We start from the raw sequence: 20,718 nt of genomic DNA, 5'->3' as shown, positions 1-20,718 counted from the left end.
GATAATGGCCCTAAATAAAATACAGCTCTGACAGTCATAGTGTACTTAGTAGTGTTATATTAGTATTTAGTGGTATTTTACTCCAATTTCATTCTTCCCTTTGGTGTTAATGGTAGGAATGATGATACTTTCTGTCTCTTCTTTGAAATCCCACAATGTTTTATATGGATTCTATAAGAATTTAGTGTATGATATGCAGTCAAAACAGCAATAGAAACCCTTAATTTCAGTGCCCACATGTTCTGCATTCAAACCTATACTTAACATTTTAAGAATTCTGTAGCAATGATACTACTTTTCAGAAATGTCAGCGATTTACCCCTGAAAGATCTCCCCTTTCTCTTCCTAAAACTATAATAAAATACTAGTGTATGATGTTTAGTGAACTGAGTTAAATGATGAGCCATATCCGTTACAATAAAAAACACTTTCAGAAATAAATGATATCTTGACTTGTTACACTAATGGAGAAAAGCATATGCCTCCTTGATCATACATCTTTCTTGAAGTGCATCTTAAGGTCTCTTTGCCATTGGCATCAGCCAGCTAAAACATTAAGCTCATTTGGCTCCTTTAGTGGAAAGATCCAGTCTGACCTAAGTCAATGAAGGTAAAAAGTGCATATGATTTAGAGGCTCTAATGCAATAGCTAATAGCTTTTCTGGAGTAGCACGTTTTATGTCCCCAGTGCATGCTTCCTGTTTCATTCACTTTAATCATCCAACATTTTAGGTATGGTTCTTCCCATCCAACTTCCCTGTTGTGTTAGAGTTAATTACTGTTCATAATCATAGTACTGGATCATTGAAGAAGAAGAAAGAAGCCACTCTCTGATGATAACAGGATTATTCCCATGAGGATACTTCTAGTATTTTGTCCAATTTGGTTACAGTTGTCTCCAGAGACATGATTTCTGTCATTTTCCCTGAAACATCATTTGACACCTTATTAATTTAATGGATTTTATGATGATTTTTCTTTTATACACAAAACATACATTCCATTTTCTTAATTTCACCTAATTTTCACTAGGTAAGAGACCTCATAATGGCGTAAGTAATTTATCTCCACTTTCCAACTATATTCTCTCCATAAGATAGTGATATAAAATGATCATAGTGTAATTTTATACTAACCACATAATATTAAATTGATTTTTCACCTATTGTGAAAAATGGAACTATATCTTAAGATATTTATCTTTTTAAAGTAACCATTAGTTAAGTAACCCTTGAAAGTAAAATAAATGAAATGTTTTCTTGGGTAATTATGGTCTTCTAAACTTAAAAAAGTTGGCAATATATTCACTTGCTATAAAATTCAGAAGGTAGCAGAAATTATATGATCAAAAGAAAAAACTCTCCCATACTTTTCCCCTTAAGCATTCTTTATTGCAGTCAGTTTTTCCAGCAGTCTTTTTTTTTCTTTAATGTTTATTTATTTATTTTGAGGGAGGCAGGTAGGGGCAGAGAGAGAGGGAGAGAGAGAATCCCAAGGCTTCATGCTGTCAACACAGAGCCCAACATGAGGCTCAGTCTCACAAACCATGAGATCATGACATGAGCCAAAATCAAGAGTCAGATGCTTAACTGACTGAGCCACTCAGGTACCCCTCTCCAGCATTCTTACAAAGGTTTTCTTTCTTACCTATTCTCTACACAAGTAAAATAAATACACATATAAATATATTACATTACTATATGTAGTGAGAAATCACAAAACACAAATGGCAGTATAAAAGAAAATTAATTTGGAACTTCATTATTTCACTTAAAATATCAAGTTGATATTTCCATAATATTATTAACAGGGCTGCCTCATTTTTTTTTGTTGACTAACACGAAACTTGTAACCATAGAGGTGGCGAGAAGTGGTCAGATCTTAAACCAATTTGAAAGAACTAACAGGATTTTCTAGGTGCTAAGGATGACTCCCAAGTTTTTTGGTCTGACAAACTAAAAGGATGCAGTTTCCTTAATATATATGGAGAAGATTTTATTTTATTTTATTTTATTTTATTTTATTTTATTTTATTTTATTTTATTTTATTTTATTTTTTTGACATTTATTTATTATTGAGAGACATAGAGACACAGAGCATGAGCAGGGGAGGGGCCGAGAGATGGAGAGACACAGAATCTGAAGCAGGCTCCAGGCTCTGAGCTGTCAGCACAGAGCCTATGCAGGGCTCCAACCTACAAACCACGAGATCATGACCTGAGCAGAAGTCGGATGCTTAACCCACTGAGCCACCCAGGCACCCCCAGGAGATTTTAAAATAGACCAAGATTTCTGGGAGATGATCAAGAGCTTAGGTTTTAACATGTTGACTTTCAGATATGGGGTTTTTCATCCATAACAATATAGCTTTCATCAAGTTATATAAAACATTAGTTCTAAATCTATGGAAAGGTTCATACAAATTTTTGGTTATATTAAACAGTTCCATATAACTAGAAATCTGGTTATCAGTTCTGTGTAATCAGCATCCTGATTGTCTAATAATTACATAGGATTTTTTTTAAGTTAGCTCTTTTCTAGAGTTTTTGTACTGATAATATCTATGTGTCAAAAAACTTCTGTAAATAATGCAGAAAATCTGCAAATCTGTAAATTTTCAAGAAGGTTACCATGATGTACAATTCCAGAAGCATCATTCCCATTCTGTTCCCTATAAATGGTGCCTCCTAGAGTAGAAGAGGAGTATGTATTTTTTAATGCATGTGTTCATGAGTGTTCAAAAGCAGATCAGATGTAAATACTGATAAACAACAACTTCATTAATTATAAAGTAACCTATTGATTAGTATATGCCTGCCCAAACTTTCTTTTGCCTCTGTTCAGCTGGTTTTCTTCACTTCTTCATTCTTTCTTGCCTTAGTACTCCTGGTTTCTGCTGCTACTTCAAACACTATCAAAGACCTCCCTTACTACTGACCTCCTCTTGCTGAGGTTTTCTCCTCTCATACCAGTACTTAACTCAGCTGAGGAAGACTTTAGGGTGAGGCATCTTTGGTTCTAAGATGGAACTAAAACAGAATTGATAGCTGGCTTAGTTTGGCTCATCTATACAATGCTATTTAAGGGAAAATTTGAACTTATTTCTGATTTATGAGGTGAAAATGCCAATTTTATCATTGTAAATTTATTTTGAATAAGAAATTCTATATGTGGGATTTATGGGCTATTAGAAATTTCAATTGTGTTGGAAGGATGAGAGGCTGAATAGATTAAACCAAAACTTTCTTAAAGCCCTATCAGCATATATCTAGTAGACAGATACCCAGCTTGAAATTGAAAAAGGAGAAGGAAGGGGAAGAGGAAACAAGGGGAGGGAAAAGGAGAAGAGAAAAAAAGAAATGCTGGAAATTATATTCTGTTCTGCTTATAGAATGTACATTTTCTGTTTCTACCAGCTTTAGAGATGGAAGTTGGGTACCAATACTGAATATTTTTTTTTAAACACGTATTCCATTTTTATTGGCTAAAGTATTAAGTTAAACTGTATCTTCAAGCTTTATTTCCCAAATCACCTTCAAGAACAAAGTCTATAGGGGTTTTTTTAGTAGACCCATAAACAGTAATTCAAGAAAAGTAACAGTGACACATTTATTTTAATTGTTGAGTGCTTTTCAAACTTCAGTGATTCTCAGACATATAATAAAACTACATTTGATTTACTTCCTCTCAATTTTTATTTTGTTGTTATCAACTTTCCAACATAATGTCATAAATAATGGAAACTACAGTTATAAATTCTACTTAGATAAAAATTTCTAATTTTAAAACTATATTGAAATTTTTCTTCCTAGAATACCTTTGGGATAAAACTACTAATTTCACAGCTTTCATTCAGACAGTGTCCCATGATTAACCATTACATTGTTTAGTCACCTAGCATGATATCCAAAAAAAAAAAAAGAAAATGTAAAGAGTCAGTATAAATAACTAGGTAAATGCAAAAGACCAGAGCTGTTTTTGTTTTTGTTTTTGTTTTTCTGTCTATGACTACTAAAGCATAATTCAGAACTTGAGAGTGTGACTTTGTGCTGATTAGGTGCAGTGAGCAAAGTAAAATGTGTTTCAGCCTTATTACTCCAAGCCTGCCGTCTGGTAAAGAACACAAAACCCAAAACCACAACCATTATGCTTGAAGCATATTTTCTTCTATAGACCCTGATTTCCATGAATCACAGTCTTTAGATGCTGTTATCATTTTAGTCTAGAACCACAGATAAATCTTCCTTAGATAGTGGACCGTGGATTCAAATACTTCTTTTGAAACTCTGGGACTCATCTGAAGCTTCAACTCTTTATGGAGCTCTTGGTTTTCTGCCACCAATTTGGTTAAGGGCCCAGTCAATGTCTCTCCTCAACACCTTGGCCATATCATCCTCGTTCTCATTGCTTTCATCATGTTTAAATATTGTCAATTAAATTCTATATTTCCTGATGTTAAAGTCTATGACCAACACAATGGAAGGCACATACTAGGAACTCAATACACAAGTTTAATGAATGGTCATTAGCCTAGGCACATGTATCATCTTATTGGTTAATCTCCCAGAATTACATACCGAGCCTCATATTTCTTTCTTTCTTCACTTGGGCTACTGGGACTTTTTTTTTTGTTTTGTTTTGCTTTATTTCCTCCTTCCTGTCAACTGCTTTTGTAAAGGAAAAGGATAAGAAAGAGAAGGGAAGAAATAGTGCAAAGAAAAAAGAAAAGAAATAGTGCAAAGGAAAAAGAAAAAGGAAATAAATAGCAAAAATAAAGTAGGACAAAGGGAAAACTTGCATCAAAAAATCAATATATACTTAATTACTAAAATTAATAATGTATATAAATAGTTAGAAAAGTAAATAGGCAATATAAATTTCTGAATGGGGTAGGGAGAATAAATGCAGTAGATGTATCTTTTTAAAAGTTATTTCACCAGTATGGAATATAAGAAAGGGTGTAAGCTTTAGAGGCAGTCATTGTGGGCTTGAAATTTGTTTCCCATCCTATCCAAATTTCTAATCTTGGGAAAGTCATAGCTTCTCTTCAGTCTGAATGTCTTTATTTGTAAAATGAAAATAATTATGTGCACCCTGTAGGGTAAAATTCTTGTTAGAATTAAAAGAGATAAATATGGAAAACTGCCTGGTATGCAGAAGCTCAAAATGGTATTTTCCCTTCATTTCCTTTTTCACAAATCCTCTTTGTTAAAAGATAGTGTGAATCAATGAACAGGTGACTGGAATTCTCTGCCTCAGTTTGGAGTCAGTGAGGCCTTGAATGCTCACAGATATGCCAACTATACAGAGTGGAAGCAGATTTCCAGGAAAGGCTAGTTCAACTGTGATAAATTATCAGTATTTGATCAAGGTGGTCACCTATGATGAAAATGATTATGCATTTTATTAGATTGAGCTTTAAATACTCTAATTTTGCCATTTTCTTTTTAACCAGATTATGTATTTCCTGTCTCAAGGAACTTTAAAAATTAAAAAAGGCAGTTTTTCTGTACTGCAAAATAACTATGAAAACAAAGACTTTTCCTTAAAAAATCACTTTCTTGGGACAATTATTATATCACAGTACTCATTGTGTAACATAATGCTGAGGAAAGTTTGGAAGAAAAGAGAAACACATCTATAATTGCATTCATTAATCTTATTTTCAACATTTCAAAATGAATTGTGAAAAATTGTTAGGTGTCCAAACTTCATAAATGCTTTTATCTCCCTAAATATTATTAAATTCCACTCAAATACAACTATTTTTCCTTCTTTACAAAATCTTTAATATTGTATAAATCCTCATTCTTCCTTTGGGTGCACAGAGGAAGTTAGATGAACAGAAATTAATCTGTTTTATGATTAATGATAATTATATAATTATGATCTGCCATCGCAGATATTTACCAGGTGCTTCCTGTGTACATGGCGTTGAGCTTCTAAAGATACAGGTCAAGGGAGGGAAACCAGCACACAGCCTCTCTCCAAAGAGTCCTTGGGGAATTGGCTGCTATTTGTCCTAGACCAAGGTGTCTGGATTATGCCTGTTCCAACATTAGAAGCTTCCGAACACAGAACTGTTTAATAAGCTCAGTGATCTCTAAGAAACATTTGCCAGAAAGAAAACCTGAGGACCATGATTTCAAAGTGACTCAAACAGAGCTTTTTACTACAAAGTGTCTTTTCAATTAGAATGGTGGAAATCAGACAGTGCTAAGATGTAAGGTAACAAGGGCGGGCAAGTTAGGGCTGCCTACCGCCCGATGGGACTATTCCTTTCACGTTTAATTCAGCTCCTTGAAGAAGCCTGGGGTGCAGCAGATACCAATTCTTTGCATTTTCTTCCTTGTTTCGGCTCTGAGTGCCTTTATATAGTCTGTTATTCCTTCAGGTCTACTATGAAGAAGCTATTAGTTTTTAAAAGCTTTTGTTTCCAAGAGGTAGCCTTTTACCTCTCCCACAAGAAAATAAAATGACTAAATACTACAAGCTTGGGCCTGTTTCTAATCACGGGGAGATTAAATGAGGGGATCATTTGACAGTCTCTGTATGTTGGAAACATCAACTAATGACCTTTATTACTAACGACCTAGACCCTCAGGCAACGAACCCAGACAACACTGATTAAGAGAGAAGCCTGCTGGTTTTTACAGCTATATAAAATAAGAGTCTTTGTGCTAATAGAGAAGGGGTAGGGCAGAGAAAGAAATGTAAAAATGAATGAGCTATAAAAAAAAAAAAAGAAGGGCTTTTGTCTTTCTTTGTGCTACATGTTAGAAAATTAATTAGCAACTATGAAGGCTCAGAAATAATTCTGAATTAATGTGTGGGACTAAGTCTCTGGATTGGACACATCTTAAAAAAAAAAAAAAAGTTATCCACCAAATTCTGTGAACTTGGCCTGCACAGTCTCCAGAAAATGCAAACGTATCATTGTCTAAAGGCAGCTACATCAAGCACCTGAGACTTAGCAGAGTCCTGGCCAACTTCCCACCTGACTTCAGTAGTGGGTTTAGCCATTAATATAGTAATAGTCCTCAGGGGTCTCTCCTGTTAAGTGCTCTTTCTGTTCTCCTGAAGTGGCACCAGGGGACTGCTCTACTGCTCCTCCTGGCAGGGTGTTTTTTTCTCAAGCACCGCCCACTGGTTGAAAACACTTCCTTGAGATTATTGCCTAAACTTTGTTTAACCATTGTTAGTCCATTTGTCTCTGTCCAGGACTTTACTGAATGCAGCTGGTTCATATCCTTTTTTCATTTTAAAAAGACTTTAATACTTAAATCCGTATTGACCTCAACTATTCACTGATTTTCAGCTATTAAGATATCCACACACAGAGAAAGTTCTTGCAGTTGCATTAGAAACCCCTTATTAAAATAATCTGAAGTACAAAGATTATGAAAAAGCATAAAAGCCGACTGAATAAAATTAAAATCACCTGCAAACCAACCACCTTCTAGAAATAGCCACTTTTAATGGTTGGTTATATTTCCAAAGAATCTTTCCTTATAAAAAAAATTGAATTCACAGAGTGAACTCTTTGTACTTAACAATGCATTGTGAGGACTTCCCCATGATATTGGAAACACATTTTTTATTGGCAGTCCAATGCTGGGCGTGCAGAATACAGAACTCCAATAGATATTCCACATGAAAATAATCAGATCAAGCAACTAGTTATTTCAAAACCAATCAGCACATGATTAACAGCTAATTGTTAAGTTCTGCCTCCTAGTTAATTTATGAACACAAATTGATAAATTGTCTCTTCTAAGCTCCTGATTAAAATTATTAATTTAATTAACTTATCACTTATTAAAATGCTTTCCACATGAAGAATAAGATACAGTTTTAGATCATTGTTAGGGAAAAATAATTAACTCTACCTTCATGTGACCACTTATTTGAAAATCTTGAGAGTTTAAAATGGCTAGTTTTTCTCCTTTGTAAAGACATAGTTGAATTCAACAGTCATATCTTTGCATCTGTCTCATTAACTAATTCATTCAACAAATGTTTACTATCAGAGAGTCTGCTAGGTGTTGCCAATACGGCAGAAAAATAGATAGAAAAGACTTTGGGACTCATAGAGCTTACATTCTAATAAGGGGAGAGAGTAAAATAAAGAAATTGGAGAAGGAGAATTTACATGCTAGACCTCTGTGGGAGGGTTGAGTCCTTCCTGCTGAAGTTGAGACTGAAATGACAGTGTGGAGAGATTTGGGGAAAGCATTCAGTCAGAAGAAAGAGCATATTCAAGGTCTGTGAGGTAAGAAAGCTCCTGGTTCCTGTGGAGAACAGAAAGGAAGTCAGTTCCTGGGGACAGTAAGTGAAGTTACTGGGGTATCATCATGATGATGGAGAGTGGATAGAACCAGATTTATGCAGTGCCTGCTAGGTCATGGTAAGTATTGAGTTGGGGGTTGGGAATACCACCTGATTCATATTTCTTGTGGCTCCACAGAGAGGTGAGAATTTCCATTTCCAAGTAGGGAAACAAAGTATGAAGACGCTTAACTCTTCACTTCAGGGAAGTAGAGTATGTGTGACTCAGTTCCTTCTGCATCCTCATTTTGGCTTAAGGGAACTCAGGATGGGTATAATTCTTTCCATGCCTTGTTCTCCATAAGGAAAGCCAAAGCCCAGGCCTGCTTTCTAGAGACAGATTTGTAAATCTGGATATTCTTGTCTCTCTGCAAACCAAACATGCCCTCGAGTGGATCATCCGGGATGTAGCTGGGTGATGAATACATCTGGTTCTGCCATATTATCCACAAAATATAATAACAAAAACTTAGTGAGACTGCCCTACTACTTAAACAACTGAACTCACTTAATCCTCATAAAAATCCTAAGAGATGAGCAGGATTATTTTTCCTATTTTATAGATAGGGAAATTGAGACACAAAGAAGTTAAGTAATGAACTGAATGCCAAGTACACAACTAGAGAGTAGAAGAGCTGGGATTTGAACCCAGGTTTTCTGCTCTAAAGTTTATGCTACATCATTGATGCTTCTTCTAGTCTGCTCTGTATCTGGAATACTTTGTAATAAAAAAATGTGAATGTAAGTACCGTGGGAGACATACTTTTAAATGACTTCATATTATCCTACCTCTGCATTCACGCCCTGGTGTAATCCCTTCACCTTCAGTATAGAAGGAACCTATTATTTGGTTGTAAATAAGAGGATAAGGCCAAAGGTTGTGATGTAACTTCTAAGATTCTAATTTCTATCTTGTTAGGAGGCACTGTGTATTGACTCTTCCCCTTGCTGATTTTAGTGAAGTAAGCTAGCTATTCAAAAGGCCTACGTGGCAAGGAACTAAGAATGGCCTATGGCCAACAATCAGCCGGGGGCTGAGCCCCACTGCCTGATAGTCAAAAAGCAATAGAATCCTGTCAATAGCTATTTGAGCTTGAAAGTGGATCCTTTTCCATTTGACTTTCAGATGAGTCCCTTGCCCTGGTCAACACCTTGATTTCAGCCTTTTGAAGTCAGCCTTTTGAAGTAGAGTTACCCACTAGCTATGTCTATTCCTGAAACACAGAAAATATAAAATAAATATATGACTTTTTAGCCACTAAATTTATGATAATTTGCTATATAGCAATAGATAACTAATACAAATAGTAATAGGATGTATATATATTGGCTACAGTGCCACTATAGTAGTGACCTATTGGCCCCAGTAAGCTTTTCCCTACTTATCTCTTATCTCTGGTTCAGGTTGTGATACTCCCAAAACCTGGGTGTTCTCTCTGGAAGTGGATATAATACACACTTTCTAGAACGGCGACTTGTTCCTCCTCACAGGAGAAATCAGCAAGGTTCGTGTGCCTTTCTGAAGTCATCGGGACCCAAAATTGTATGATCCCACACCTTGATTACATACAACCCCTTGAATGGCTTTGTCATCTCCTGTTCTTCACTGGGTCAGTTCTCCTGGGACTGTCTACCAGCAGCAATTACTTCTTTCTCACTGACTCACTCACTCCACAGCACACACTCAAGAAAAGTAGAAATACATTATAATCTGTCTGATCACATTGTTCTGTTAAGAAAAAATCTTAAAAAAGAGCAAAGAAAATTAATCAATCTATCAGTCAAGTAACAATGGCCAGTAGGAAGTTGTTACTCATATCAGAGTCCTTGTAGTTTATAAACCAATTTATATTTGCTTTTGTATCTTTACTAATTGGCTCAATGAATGCTTTTTGAAGAGTGAAATAAGTGACGGGGTCAAATGATTGGTTTCATTTATGGCAGAGATGTCTGGAAAGGGACAAACATCAGAAAGGAAAAACGTAAGAGAGAATGGTAAGGTGAGAGAGAGGCCAAAAAAAGTACTTTTTGGTTCTGACATTAAAGTGAGAGCTAAAGCAAACTTGACACTAATTCCACATGCTACTGTTCCCTCCTCCATCTTTTAACAGATCTGGAGTCAGAACAGCTTTCATAAATGCCATAGTCACCTTTCTATAGACACCATTTTAAAAATGATTTCATTTACTAAATAGATTTCCACTGGTCAATACCATCTATTTAGTTGGTGAGTTAAGATGAAATCCTGTCAATTTGAAAATATCATAAAAGGCAGTGTACTATTATATGTGTAAAATAGTTGCCTCCCCCAAAGATTTCACTACCTTCTAAGATTTTGTTATCATTGGCTTCGGTTTAATATTAATGGGACATTAGATGAAGAAAACAGTCCAGAACATGACACAGGACAATACCCCAGCTGAAATAAATCCTTATATTAAAGATAGTAAATCTTTAAAAGAATTAGAAGTATGGTAGTTTTGCAATCTTGTTCACCAGCTTACACAAAATATTTATTAGTATGTTACAGTTTAAGAGGAAAACAGTGATTTGAGATGTTGAGTGATTCTAGATATATCTGATCAGACATATAACTTCCAAGTGGCAGCTAGAATTTTGATATAGAACACTGAAATTATCCACAACGGATTACTGAGCTAAGTATATATGGTCAGTCTAGTATTATGTGCACTAAACCTTGCATTTCAACCCCTTCACTTAATAGAAGGATATGAAAAAGTCAACATTCTTCTCAGTATTAAAAAGATCAAATTCATGTTATCAATGTAGAATTCACTTACATATTGAGTTAATTTTTCCCCAAATAGACCTGCTTTCTTCTTTTTAATTTTTTTTGTCTTCGTGAAATACATCACCATGCACCAGAGACCCAAGTTAAAAATTTAGAATCATTCATATTTAGCCAGTATATGCATTGGATTTCAAGGTCTTGTTGATTCAGCCTCCTTATAACACTGTGACGCTACTGCTTCCCCATCACTGGTGCAGATTCCTTTTAAATATAGCTTGCCTACGCTTCTGAAATAGTCTCCAAAATTGTCTCTGCTTCTATCTGTGCTCCCCTCACACTTGTTCTCCACAATCGAAGCCAACATGATATACCTAGTATCGACTTCAGTATTATTAACCCTCTCCTCTAAAACCACGCAATGTTCTTTAATACATTTTGACCAAAGTTCCAACCTTTCAGAATGACATGCAGAGTCCCACGGAATGACACAGAGTACTGCAGAATTCCGTCTACAGCTGTTTTGCTTTTTGTTTTGTTTTGTTTTGTTTTTTCCTAACATAGCCCACTGTGTGCCATTGCTTTGTCAAACTGCTCAGATTTCTTTGTCACACCCCCTTATTCCAGTCTATATCGTACCTGGTTACACCACTCCTCTGCAGCTCTTCTACTCCTGCTTGCACTTCCTGGGAGACCTTCACTGTTCTGACCAGCTAGAGAACATCTGGCCATCTTTCGTCACTCAACTCAAGGTTTGGCATTTTTATGAAAACTTCCTTAGTTATTCCACATCCAAATAGAATTGACCTCTATCTACAGTTTACTTTCTATGTTTTCATAATCTGTAATATTTTTGTGCACTTACTTATGTATTATCATGCCCATCTAGGTCATAAACATCTAAAAAAAGAGAGAAAATTTGTTTTTGCATACTGAGCACCTAGAAACAGTCCATTTAAAGGCTGATATCAAAGTAATGAATAGGTTTTCTGATATGTTATTCCATTTATATAGCTTTGCTTATTATATATTTGATTTGTATTTGATCAAAAAATCATAAAGTGGTCATAATATACATAAATGTAGAAATAAACATTTGAAATACCCACTTTTTTTTGTATATTCTCCCTTTTACTTTGTTTTGTCCTTCATTTCAAGCAGTTAGACCTTTTGTACTCAACACCTCAATAAGGCAGAAGGAAGACTTGCTCTACCTATTTTCTAACAGCATAATTCCCTCAGTAAATGGAGAAATGCTATGTATACAATTAGTATGCAAAATATTTCCTTATTTATTTTGAGTGAGAGAGATAGAGAGCAGGGAAGGGACACAGTCAGAGAGGAAGAGAGAGAATCTCAAGCAGGCTCTGTGCTGTCATCCCAGAGCCTGACACAGGGCTTGATCCCACAAACCATGAGATCATGGTCTGAGCTGAAATCAAGAGTCTGACGCTTAACCACCTGAGCCACCCAGGCACCCCTACGATTAATATTTAAAAGGGGTAGATTGAAGAAGAGAATCTTCACTCTCACTCCAAATAGAAAATGTTCTATTGGAAAAGAGGCAAGTTGGTGATGGCACATGATGAGGTCAGGATAGTAAATGGGTGGTTCCCTCACAGACAAAGAGAGCCTGAGCCTTGTTTTCCAGATAACACCATGGAAGTGGAGAGAAAAGGCAAGCCCTTAGATAGCCTTCCAGGGATTTCTGTACCTTATTTTTGAATGGAAATAGCAGCATGGTACTTGTTCTTAGCAATATGGCATGGGACTATAGGAGGCAGAGCCACAGGGTAAGGCAGAGAGGAATGAAAAGTCCCTTTGTGGAAACATATATGGATTGGTAAATGGGTGTGGACAAAACAATGGATCTAGCCCATACAGAATGGGGATACTGAGGACCTAATGAATCTCTCCAATGCCTTGTGCTATGTGAGATTTCCCAGAACTTAGCAGTAACTTGGAAAAAGAGGAAGGGTAGGTTATATCTTAAATAAAATTATGTTTCCACCACACTGGCAGAAATTTAGTTGTTATACAAAATAAACTTATAAAACAGAGATTCTTACTTATATAAATTTGAGACAGTCTATCCCAGCCAACAAATTGATTTATTTATAGTTGATTCTTTTACCAGTCATTTTAATAACAATACTTTTCATTGAATGTCATATCAATCACTCAGGTGACTGAGTCAGCCATTCATATTACCATGATTGACAGATTTTTATCAGGTAACTTTTGCCAATTAAATATACATGCATATGCTTCACTACTTAGAACTTCTATGTTTACTGGTATTCAACTTCAATTAATTCTTGGCTTGATTTCAAATTCATCATATTTTAAGGAATTTAATCTGATTTTACAAGAAAAGTATTTAGAAAGTTCCACCAATTCTTCTGTCCCAACTGAGAATAACTGATTTGCACTTTCCTCAGGGAACATACTGCTTTTTTATATCTTATATTATAAAGATTTGTGGGGCATCTGGATGGCTCGGTTGGTTAAGTGTCCGACTCTTGATTTTGGCTCAGGTCATGATTTCACGGTTCATGAGTTTGAGCTCCATGTCGGGCTTTGCGCTGACAGTGCAGAGCCTGCTTGGGATTCTTTCTCTCCCTCTCTCTCTGCTCTTCCCTGCTCATGTTCTCTCTCTCTCTCGCTCTCTCTCTCTGTCTCTCTCAATAAATCAACAGAAAAAATGAAGATTTTTGTGATTTTTTTTTGTTTTCTCTCTTGGTCTTATAAGCACCTAGAGGGTCTATTTATTTTTGTGGGTTAAACATTTTTGTATCTTCTATGGAGTATAGTAGACTTGTTTAAAGGTAGAAGTGCTGAGCAAATATTTAGCAAATGAATGAGAAAAACAGTAAGTCACAATTATATTCTATAGAGCCAAAGTCACAAATACATTTTAGAACCCAAACACATTAGGATAGAAATGTGTTTCTGTCATGCCTATAGCTACGGAAGATGTTAACACACAAAGTAATTCCTTCTGAAATAATATTTCAAATCTAAGTATTTTTAATAACAAAATGTCCTAATAAGTTACAAGTTCTCTTGAAAGTGACTTGTATGCTATTTGTAATATTTTATGATATTTGTGGGGCTTTTTAGAAGTTACATATCACTTTGGAAAAATATTCAACTAGATAGTCATGCAATGAGCTAGATAATCCTCCCTGGGGAATGTTTTCTCTTTGTGTACATGGGAGTCTGAGCAATGTTCTCTTGAAGATTATCTTATACCATGAGATGAGGTACTGCATCAGGTACCAGCTGCAATCTCCACATGGTTTTCTGCTCTAGTTTCAGAAAAACACATTGAAATAGACACATCTGAACATGATAAATGCAGGGATCACTGTAGCAGAGTCCTGTGCTCTGTAGGAAAGGATGCAGACAGTCAGTCAGATGGAGAGTTTAAAAGGGCATCCTGGCTGCCTAAGCAATCTGAAAACCATCAAAAGTGATAAATCTAGTGACATTCCCAGGTCATGTTCCAACTTCACAGTTTGAGTATAACCAAAGTTCAATTTGTGATCCAATTTCTCCTCTACACACTATCAAAGTTTGGTTTCCTTCTTGACAATATCACTTTTTGTCAACTGAGGTTCTGTTCACCCACTCCCACCAAACATGGAGTTCTTGTTCTACTATTATTCATTGCCCCAAATGGAACTGTATTTATGTTGTATATAATCTAAATGTTCCATATTGTCTTGTTACAAATCTGACCAATATTTATCATTCAGATTTGTCCATGCATCTTGCCACTTATATATATTAACAGTGTCTGCCTTGGATTATATCTACCAGATGTCCCAACTAAATTGATGAAACATGACAGATGAAAAATATGACTTCTTTTGTATTATTAATATCTGGCAACAGATTGCTATCTCCTAAAAAAATATTTTATTGCCTCTTTCAATATTTTTTCAGTATCTGCTCTGTCCTGGGCCCAGTGATAGGCACTAGAAATGCATCTCACTGACTCATACTGAAAAACAATAAAAGGAAAAGTTCCCACTAATGACTCAGAATGGGAACATCTACAGTGACGGTAAAGAGGGCCTTCCAAGTTAAATGGCAGAAAGTTAGTGATGCCTGATTAACCTCTCTTCACATTCTCACTGAAACACAACACAAAATAAAAGGTGATGTGGAGAGATTTAAAAATACTGGAACTATTTTTTTTAATTTGTCAAATATCAATAGAATGTCCACCAACCAAAGTTCTGATGAAGGCTTCAGGCAAAACAGCAGGTGCACACGAAGAAAAATCATGATGCTCAGCAGTATTGTAATCACTCACTCCCTACAGACCCAGACTTTTTTGTAAGCAGAGAGAAATAAGTCACACCCTTATAATACCAAACCTAGTTTATAGAGCATTCAAAGCTGTTTAAATCCTTCTCCCAGCCACATAACCACTTTTTATGCAATAATTCTTTCCTACTTCAATTTCTAGAAATGTGTTGTATTTGAAGGAGGAAAAAAGATGTATGTTAGTGCTTTATGTCTGCCAGTAGCTGTCAGGGGCTTCACCCTGCCAAGGCATAGGAACAATACAATCTGGCCATTGTAGCTTACCATTTATTATCTGGAGAAAAGACACTCTATAAAGTCTTTCCATTCATTCAGAAATAGGTAATTTCTGGTACAAAATTAGCAGTTTATTCTCCTGCTTTTTTAAATACTGTAGACAGTGAAACAAGATAACAAAACAAAATCTTGAGACTTGTAGATCAAAATATTAATAGTTGCTTTTCTTTTTCATTTCAGTATTTTCATCTGTCAAATTTTCTAAAATAAATTTGTATTATTCTTGCAGTCTTAAAAGACTCTCTAAAATAACTCGGTGAAATAATTTAAACTAGGTCAGTCTCATGCTTTCAACAGATACTAGGACAGCTGGGATCTTGCTCTATTGGATTTGATTCAAAGATGATGTAGAATTTTGTGTTCTACACAGGAATTGCCATATGAGTCAACAGACTATGTGACCTTGCTCAGACTTTAACTAGATAGGCTGGCTACACCAAGTGCTTGAAATGTCTGCCTCTGAGGAAACAGAGTGAAATTGGAATTAAACCAAAGGATTTACCAGAACACAGTGACTATTAGAGTAATTCTCAAGAAGGTTACAGCAAATACATTTCACAAAAATCTCATCTCTACCCAGAACAATAGGAAATAGAATACATCTTGGGAATGGTATCACTGATATGATATACTGTGAAAATTTTCATTTCAATTTTAATTCAAGGTCTATATGAAATAGGAAAAATAAAGTCAGGTGTTCAGGTTGCTTGGCACAAGGGACAAATGAATTTGCATTTAAGTTTTTTTTTTAACTTTTATTCATTTTTTGAGAGAGAGAGAGACAGATAGAGCATGAATGGAGAAGGGGAAGAGAGAGAGGGAGACACAGAATCCAAAGCAGGCTCCAGGATCTGAACTGACAGCACAGAGCCCCACGCAGGGCTCGAACCCACGGACTGAGAGATCATGATCTGAGCCTAAGTCGGACACTTAACTGACTGAGCCATCCAGGAGCCCCTATATTTAAGTTTTATAAGCAATAACAGAAAAGGAAAAATAGTGCCAAAGACAATAATAATAGCAACTATAACAATATTAATAAGTGAGAATGCTAATACAAAAGTTTGGATGAATAGTTTTAAAAAGACTTCATTTTATTTAAGTTTCACAACTGTCCTAGCATATTGCTTTTGTCAATATTATAAATAGTCTAAGAGTACTCACCTTTTTCAGAGCTTCCTTGTTAATTGATATTTCATGGAGTTTACAGTAGCTAACTGGCAAGATACCTTGTCTACTTATCACCTTCCTCAGATGTATCCTTTTCCTTCTGGTTGGGCTAAACTACCTCACTCACTTTGGGTCTTGAAGTACTCAGTTCTTGGAAATTTAAAGCCCAGCCCATATTCGGAAAGTGTGGTGAAGCAAGACCTTGACATATAGGAGGGGAATAAAAGACTTAAACTCTGGCTGTGTTCGGTGGGTCTGTCAATGGATTGCATCTCTTTCCCTGGAAAGAAAAAAAAAAAAAAAGATATAACCAAAGACTGTATTAATTTGTTCCTAGAGACTGAATGCACAAAATCCCTGAACTTTGCAAAAACCTATTGTTTTGCAAGTCTTACTGACACCTGGTGGCTAAATCTCAACAGATTTCGCAGTAACCAGTGATGAGCTGTTTTTGCAATAAAACATCTAGGATTTGCAACACACTTGACACTGAGGGAGCACTAAACACTTAACTCCAGTCTAAGCAGAGTAAGAAATTCAGAGGTAAAGCAAAATCTTGCAATTTATTCATGTTCAAAGACACTCATGGGTATTCATTTATAAATTTTTACCCCTATTTCAAAAACTCAATTCATCTGCTGGAAGCTACTCTGTGGGGAAAATCTTCTGAGAGGTTGGAGGTGCAAACAAAATATCTAAGATGTATTTCTGATATTAAATAGATTTTGGTTGCTTTTTCTCTACATACAAAAGCACTAATAGAAGTACCAATATTTAAAAACCTTTCAGTATTATGTAGTAGGTCTGTTTTATCCTCTTTTTTTTTCCTTCCAGATAATAAGCAACATAAAAAAAAAATCATACAAATTCACAGCTCAGGGAAATTCTACACACTGAATTACTGAGAGACTGAGGCCTTTTCATGGCTGTAATTTTAACCCAGTGGTTCTCCAACTTTATGGTGCTAGAAAAAAAAATCACTTTATCTTTAAACACACATTGACAGGATACACCCCTAGCATTCCTGGTTCAGATTCAGTAGACCTTGGGTGGAGATCAGGAATATGTAATTTTATCTTACTTTCAGACTTATATTCAGAAATCCCAGAAGGATCCATCTCTCATTCTTCAAATTCCTCTGGTCCTTTCCTCATTCTCAGTATCCCGATTGTCTCTGGAATCCCCACTTCCATATCTGTAGCCCACCTAGCATACATTCTACTTCTTCCCATAATATCATCCTGATTTTCTCTTAGTGAATAACTTCCGCAGCCTCAGTCATGTTGAGCCAGTGTGATTCAGAAAAGCTTGACCCCATGTCTATTTGAGGGTTGGGCATGTGAGCCACACCTGGACAAGTATTCTGTTTCCCATACCATAGCAATCGGTTCAATTGCTAGATGGTGTGCATTTAAAGGAGACTTTTATTATGAGAATTACTGAGCAAGAATCAGCGTCGTTGTGGTCACTTGGCTGGAAGAATATAACCTTGGAGGTGATGTTGGCCATATGTATTACTCTGTATGAAAAGTAAAATCACACACACTAAAACAGCTTAGAGGTGATAAAACATAGCTTTTTCTGCAGTCACTGTTTCAGCACCTGGATTTGTGTCTGAAGCTAGTCAAGACACTAACTTTTTCTGTTCCATTTGTTCATATTCCCTTTGTTTTGTTTCCATTATTTATAATGACAAATTCTGTAATCCTAGTTCCCTGGCATATGACTGCCTCACCTGTAAGCTCTTGTGTTTTTCCTCCAACATTTTCTGTGTTTGGGAACATGGCAAGGGCAGACCCACTGTATAGAACAGGGCACATTACAGGGGATTTAGGGGGCTGAGGTGAGGGCAGGTTGGGTAGAACTGCTTTCCACATCAGCCCTCCTCCAACTCTAATGGGCCCCCACCTCCTCTGGCACCACCAGCAGGAGTTCACAGTTCTTTCTTCACAAGTGATATTTTAGAAATATCCCGAGCTCGCTCTTGCCTCCAGTCCACTTGGGCATCTTCAGTTTGGACTTGAGGTTATATAGGCACCTCTCATCTCTCAAACACCTCTCAAACACAGATCCAGTGCTGCCTGTTGAGAGGCAACTTCAGTGAGAAGCACCTGCTGGAGGGCAGATGCACAATGAATCCCATGATTTTAGCGAGAGCAATGGCACTGACGTCACTGCGCTCGTCCCACCGGACAGCATCATAGGCTTTGGCTTGAACTGCCGCCATAATGACGTTCACGTCCTAGTTCCCATTTCCCAGCATGTTCTGCTCGCGGCGGGGGCATCACTGTGGTGTTCAGAGACAACCTCTGGAGAATCTCTTGCAGCATTTCCTGGGCAAAGGCATTGCTTTCCTTGAAGTTGTTACGGAAGGCATGCAAGGCACAAAGGTCCCTGTGCTGTGTTTTCACGGTAGATTTGTGGGGATGCTGTTTGGGGCAGCTCCAAAGATTCAGATTCGGATTCAGATTGTCTCCTTTCCATGGCTCGTGTAACTCATGTTTTCACTTTTGTTTCCAGAGAGGGCTGAAAACCCCTGCCCTTTAGAGGAAGAATGTAAGTTTCTCAGCCTTTTCAGGATTCCTGAGATCTACCTTATTTTCTGGCATCCATGATTTATGCTTTGTCATGGGGAGAAAAGGCTGGAATCAAAAAGGACACACAAAAAAATCAACTTCTCTTTTTAATAGAAAGATCACTATTGGATTGGTATGCTTTGCCACCAATGTCAAACTGAAGATTTAAAAAAAAAAAAAATTAAAGAAAATCTGTGGGCTCCTGGGTGGCTCCAGTCATGATCTTATGGGTTGTGAGTTTGAACTTCACATTGGGCTTATTGCTGTCAGCACAGACCCTGCTTCGGATTCCATGTCCCCCTGTCTCTCTGCCCCTCATGTTCTCACTCTCCCTCCCTCTCTCTCAAAAATAAATAAACATGAAAAAAATTAAAATGCTTAAAACATTAAAAAATGATAGAAAATCTAAGACCTTGTTTCCCTTCTCCCACTCTGCCTTTCAAAAATATCACAATTTTCTTGCTGTATTTTCCTTTCTGCAAATGCCAACTAGGCCTCAAAGCCGGGGGACACAAAAGAATTGGTCACTTCACTCCTTTTCTGACATTTCTTTCCAAGCGCAATGCCACTGACTCAGGAGACAAGGCCTAGGTGGGAGTGGCTGGGCCACGGCTATAATATTATCACAGCGTTGCCCTCCTCATTATATACATAATAATGTAAAAGCTTCATGATTTGGCTTCAACTTCAATGCCTGTCACTACACCGATTGCTTCAATACTTTCCAGCCAACCTCGTACTTTTTCATTAGCTCTTCCTTCATCTAAATGGATTATTGTTATTGTTGCTGTTGTTGTTATTATTACTACTGTTGTTATTAATGCACTATTAATTTTGCCTGAAATGTACATCACCTCGTTCTGCACATGGATAACTCCTAGACACCTTTCAGACAGCAGCTTAAATGCCATTTGAACAAGACCTTCTGTAACCACCTCCCCTAAAAGTTGTTCTCCCTGTTAGTGTGTGTTACTGCATCCTATTTGTTTCCTTCATTGCATTTTGCACAGATTTCAACTATGGATTTATTCTTGCTTGTTTGTGTAATGTCATTCCAAGACAGAAAAAACTATGTGTACTTTGTCTAATACCAATAATAGATCCTCTAAAAATGGCACGTTGAACAGATTATAATTTTTTTTTAATAAGGGTAGTCCTGCACAACTCAATTAAAAGGAAAGATGAAATTCATTGTATTTAAGTTAGCTTTTACTCCAAAATAGCAAATCACCATTGTCTGGCACGTTAGCCTAAGGCTGCTTAACAGACCACTAAATTTTG

General features: G+C 36.5%; 1 pseudogene; it reads right to left on the bottom strand.

The window, feature by feature from the left end:
* Positions 1–18,691: 18,691 nt before the first annotated feature.
* Positions 18,692–19,654, bottom strand: LOC106983777 (josephin-1-like; annotated as a pseudogene).
* Between the last annotated feature and the right edge of the window lie 1,064 nt (positions 19,655–20,718).

This window comes from Acinonyx jubatus, chromosome B1, assembly GCF_027475565.1.
Source record: "Acinonyx jubatus isolate Ajub_Pintada_27869175 chromosome B1, VMU_Ajub_asm_v1.0, whole genome shotgun sequence".
Taxonomy (NCBI): Eukaryota; Metazoa; Chordata; class Mammalia; order Carnivora; family Felidae; genus Acinonyx; species Acinonyx jubatus.
This window is presented reverse-complemented; position numbering and strand designations above follow the sequence as displayed.